The sequence below is a fragment of the Pempheris klunzingeri genome, chromosome 20 (assembly GCF_042242105.1).
Source record: "Pempheris klunzingeri isolate RE-2024b chromosome 20, fPemKlu1.hap1, whole genome shotgun sequence".
NCBI classification, from domain to species: Eukaryota; Metazoa; Chordata; class Actinopteri; order Acropomatiformes; family Pempheridae; genus Pempheris; species Pempheris klunzingeri.
The window spans coordinates 18317463-18323462 of record NC_092031.1 but is presented as its reverse complement, the minus strand read 5'-3'; positions in this window follow the sequence as shown (position 1 = coordinate 18323462).

The following is a 6000-nucleotide window of genomic DNA, read 5'->3' as shown; positions in this document are numbered from 1 at the left end:
ACAGCATACTGTGTAATTTGCATTTCCTTTCCTGGCATGTCCAATGCAGACAGAGATGATCTCCTTGACCTCCTTCTACCAAGTCCTACACCTACAAGAAGCAGTGCACACATGTGGTGGTGCACATGTCAAACAGAGGCCAGAACACTGCATCCACAGGACAGCCCACATGGAACACAGCTGCTTGGAGGAAGGCTGTCTACGACCGGCGAAGGCAGCTCAGACATGATGTCCTTGGTTAGGAGGACCTACCAGACCAGAATATAGACAGTTTGTTTTGTGGCAGCACGGTCAACCGAGGGCTGCTCAGATCCTAACGTTAACTATATAGACGTGATCCCTGGACTGCTGTGATGCAGTTTGTCATAGAATTACTCTAATATTGACGTTCATTTCAAAGGCCACTAGTCACATTTTAATGTCCAAACTGTAATGGCTAATAATTTATTACACTTTCACTGTGTTCATTTCAAACAACAAATACTTCAGTAATGTTGCTTCAAAAATCCATCTTTATTTTGTTTTTTCCTGCTCTAGTGTTTATTGGCCTATATTCCTTTACAAACAGAAAAAACTAAATACTTACAAAATGTTTGATACTCAAAAGTCATGGAGTGGTCTGTCAACAGAAGTCCGTCCTCCATGTTGTTTTTTCTTTAGGACACGAGCTAGAAAAGGCAGCGATAGCAGCAGTGTGGCTGATACACTCTGAGACTCAGCGATGTGCTTCTGTGAGCACTCTGCTCTAGAGAAATGTCACTGGTGGCTCTACAGCTGGGAGGAGGAGGCTGAGTCTCTTCGGATCATCCGTCCCCACAGTCCTTCTTGGTGGCATTGCCGTCCCCAGGATGGCTCTCTGACCATCTGGGATATGAGTGTAGGGTTTTTGGCTTTTAAAAAGGTGTACAGGCTATGCCTCTGTGGCTTCTTGTTGTATGCCGTATGGTACCTCGGGAGACAACAGGTGTGAGCCAGCATCGCATCAGCTATGTTAGCCAAGTCATGCAAAGTCCCACACTGAAGCAGATTTGCTCACAAAAAAAAACCAAGGAAAAACATACATTCTGTTGCCATCTTCGGTAACAATTGGTTGCGATCAACCACCAACCTTAGCGCCTTGATTGGCTAGTTAAGGAGGTAGTGGACAGGTATCAACATTGAAAGCTGTTGGGAAAGTGCGGTTACCTTAATATGAGCCTGAGGACAGAGTTTGGCACAAAGGCAGGGAATCTACGGATGGAAATATGTCATTGTATTAATCCCTCAACAACAAGAAACTATACATTCATGTGGACAAATCAGACCATTGTTCACAGGGAGAGGTGGTTAAGTGTAGACAGGCAGAGGCATCAGTCAGACTCTTGATCAGGAACATGTTGGTGGACTTAAGGTCAGATTTAGTCAGGCAGACACAACGTCACTGGTTTTACTACTGGGGCTGTTTTTAGCACACTGTCAGTGTAATATGTGATACTGGCTATTGGACAACATGCTGGTTTTTAAACTGCAGCATGCCAAATAGACACTACAGGTGCTTGCTGAGGTCTTTGGTGACACTGAGATAGATCAGCTCAGCTTCGAGGAAGAGAGACTCTTGGAGCCAGACCTTGATTTCATGGGCTACTTTAAAAATGATGATGGTGATGATGTTGTTCCTGAGATGCTCATTGACAACTAGCAAGGACTCTGACACATGAGAAAAATGAAATGAATGGATGAAGACTAAAACAGTGTTCCTCACTTATTCTTAAAATCCTGTAAAGAGCCGTAATGGGTTAATTTGATGATGATGATGATGAAGTTGTTCCTGAGATGCCCAGTGACAATTCTGACACATTTACACTAAAATCACTGATCCTTGCCTGATATTCAGACAGATTTATCAACTCTAGGTTTGGACCAAGGGAACTAATCATCTCTGGTGAATAACTGTCATGCATTGATACACATGTGGATTTTCTATTACAGTTTTACATACAAGATTCCAAATGACGGGTGCAAATATAAAAAGTACAGTGACAATGTGCTGTGTTTGAGCATGCGACTGACAAGTCTGCCCCACATGATGCCTGTGCACCAGTTTGCATGCGTACCATGCTGAATTCTTTTACTTTGCTCCTCATCCCACTAACTCCATGAATACTTCAACCAGTCCCAAGATATCCTCATTTTCTCTGCTGCTCTTGTAAAATCCACATGGACCAGAGCCCTGTTTCTTTGTCATCTTCCTCCACTGGGTCTCCAAGGACTCCGAGGGACTTACTGACCTTTAGGACAGTGTTGTCCGTCAGGTTTGGACCCTTTAAGAATGATTTCCTGACCTGTGCTTCCTCTCCGCTGAAAAAAAAAATTCTGTTCCAGGTTAGTGACTGTGCCATCCTACGTGACAAGGTGGCTTTGAGCTGCACTGAGAGAGGCAGTGTTCTGCATGCATACAGAGTGTGTCCAAAGGCCTCGTAGCACAACAAAGCCACCCTGTATAGGTGCATGAGCCTTTCTCATCCACCTCTTTTATAGCATCCTGCATGTCAGCTAAAAATAACCCAAACCTGAGCCTGGCTTCTGAGTATTTCTTTACATAGTCTGAGGCACTCTGAGTACTTGACTCTGTCATAGGGGCATCATTCGCTCGGGCATGCTTTGACCGTGACAGTTAGCATATCCTTCTTACAGTACAACCATCATGGACACTTTGCCTTCACTGGTGGCGCGCTAACACCATCGGCTAAATCCACACCTTTAAACATAACAAAACAGACTATGACCTCTGCAGCTGACCTGTGGAGCATCTCTCTTTTCTCTGTTTTTTTTTTTTTCCTGCTCTGTATCATCTCGTCAGACCATCTGGAACATCTTGGAAATATGTAAATAGCATTGTGTCGTAGATAGTTTGTATGTATTACATTGACAAACACTGGTTTCCATGACAACTTAATTTAGCTAAGAGGGCACTTCACCCATAATACATTAGTACAAAACATGCTGTAATGTCTAAACTCTTAATCCAATACCGACATCACTGCTCAGGCTCAGTGTGTATGCATTTTTTGTTCAGATGAAGACCTTTGATATGTTCCATACTATCAGCATCTTTCAGGCACAGAGTGTGTGCCGCTGTATACGTCTTGACCGACTCCTTTCAAAAGGTGGTAGGCTTTATGCGGTCTTGCCTTGGCATTACTCGATTTAATGGGGGTTCGTGCTGGAGCACTGTGACAAAAACAGATGCTTCTCTAAAGCAAATCCCATGTGAGGAAGCACATAATACTCAACAATGACTTATACAGGCTAGTGTTATAGCCAACACCAAGTAAGTAAGACTTAAGTTTCAAAAACTGAACAAAGAAATGTCGTTTTTTCTTTTTGAACAAAAAAAAATTCTCATTATTAGATTTTTAGGAGCACTTTGCCCGGAGCTCTAGCTTATTTCCTACACTGTACCTATTGTATATAACTCACTTAATGGCCTACTGGACATGCCAACTACTCGTCTCAGTAAGTCGGTCGCCTCTAACTAAAATTGGAGTAAATCCATCTGGGGAACTGGGACATACCCATGCCAAGCAAACTGTAAAATGCAACAGTGGAACAATAAATCACTTTAGATTAAATGCTACACTGACAACATTGTAGCAAATGTCTCTCTGTATGTGCTGCAGAATGTGAACCAGATCTCCTGTAGCATTCTTGTTCTTCAAAAGCAGTCCCATTGGATGCTTATAGATATGAGAGAGAGAAAGAGAGAGGGAGCGAGTGGGGGGGGGGGGGGGGTGTTTTTTCATTTGAGCTTTTTAAAAATTTGATGTGGATATGTAGCCTATTTCTTCTTTCTGAGGTGGATGGCTCCAACATGTGATCTGAATACTAATGAGGTGCGTGATGAACCACCACTGAGGTGAGGGGCTCATGGCTGCCAGATATTTGGTTATGGTCCTGATGGCTGGAACTATGATGTTGATCCGTAGGAGCGTCTGACATAGGACATCAGGTAGAGGGTTGGAAATGCCACGGTCTTTGAGATTGTCGATTGACTTTTCATCACTAAGATGATGCGAAGGGATTCCGCCCTCCAGCACAACATGGTGGGTCCTGTGAATGGATTGATTGTGGTCGCTGGTTGATTTGTACAAAAAACACAGATTGTCTAACATGGCAGAATAAGAGGGTGGTATGGTGGGTTGGAGGAGGGGAGTTGGGGGGGGGGGGGTTGCCATTGCTGCCACCTGCAGACAGCAGGTGGCAGAGTGGAGTATAGAGGAAATAATGGGAGGGTACGGCAATGTTTTTAGCAAGCCTACAGCCAGGTCTGACATGTCAAAGTCCGTACACTGGCACTGAAACATGGAGTAATCGGCTTTCCTATTCTCTCCTGTGCCGTGGCAAACATTCCATGTCAGTCTTGAGTTTTTTTAGATCTGCTCCACAGCAAATCATTGCCATGCTGCATTGTTTGAGGACATACAGTCACAGGATTTTACAATAACAGTAAGATAACAGCCTGTAATCAGGGGCATAGTGGAGGGTAAACCCAAGCAAACTGAACCCAAACTCGAACAGCTCGTGATCAACATCCTGTTTAATAAGAGGAGTGAAGTATCATCAGTCAGTGACGCAGAGAACAATCATTAAGGAAATATGTGACTCACAGCAGGTGCAGTCTCGTTCCATTTGTTTTCAGTTCGCTTAATGATGATGTGTTCAAAGCAAATGAAAGGGAAATAAAAGTGAATGAAAATTCAATGTAGCGGACCTTATATAACGGTGTGAACCCCGCGCAGTAGGTTGTGGTTCATTATGATAAGACATTTTAATTTACCCAGAATTAATAGAAAATTGGTCCTTCTCAAGACACTGGAAACTAGAGAGTTTTGTGCAACTTATTTCTAGGAATATTTGTAGGATGTAAACTACAGTCTGTCTTTGTAAAACCAGCCCCAGATGTGTGTGTGTGTGTGTGTGTGTGTGTTTGTGCACACTCTCTGAACTACACATCCAGCTTTCTTCTGCCTATAGTGGACAATAAGGCATTATCTTATTCACACACAAACACAGCTACTGTAAACAAAGCGGCTGAACAAAAAGAATAATCAAAGCATGTCCTCAAAATTAACAGCTCAATTCAAGTTCCTCATTCACAAAAAAAGGTGCCAAACATCAAAAGTATGTTTTTTGTTTTTTTTAAATGAGGTAACACTGCAAAGAGAAGAAATCATTGAAGTTGTTTACTGTGTTCCCATTTTTAATTAAGCGAGCCTGGTGCAGTGTAGGGTGGAGAATGTGCTCCATTCAGTGGAACGGATACCTCGGCCATGATGAATGAGCTGTCATCTCCAATTGTTGCTGAACCTCTGTCTCCTTGACACCCGGCGATTCCCACTGCAGCTAGTCTGTGCTCGGCTCTACGCGCTCTGGGGGTCAGAGGTCACACCAGTATGCTAATGTGGGCACGGGCACAAAGCCAGACAGCTTCTAGTGTATTGTAAACTGTGGCATAGAGAAACAGCTTATTCCTGCTATCAGCGCGGTCTAATACAGCAGGGTGAACACAATAAGAGAAACACTTTACATTTAATCAATATCAAAGCAGCACTGACACATGACTTTGCTTTTAGAAAAACAAAGTCAAGGTGACATGCGGCAGCAGAGGTCTCTCAGACAGCAGGATAATAGCCTGGAGTGTTTCTGGAACAGCGCAGTGAAGGAAGCCACTGAGGAACAAAGTTTGGCAGCGCTGTGACAGGTGACATTACTGTGACACTGGCCACGTTCTCTGCGGGGAGCCATATCCTACTTCTGCCACAATGGACATCAAACAGCACGTCGCTCGAATCTCACGGCGAAAATGACAGCGGGAATCTGCGCTCAGATCTGAGACAGTAGTAGAGAGGTGCAGCCCTGGAAACCTGCTCCCAAGTCTTAACATCAGAATTAGACACAATGTAGTGCAGCACATAATCTGATAGTGTCAGATTTAACTCACAAAATTATTTCTCGGTTTTG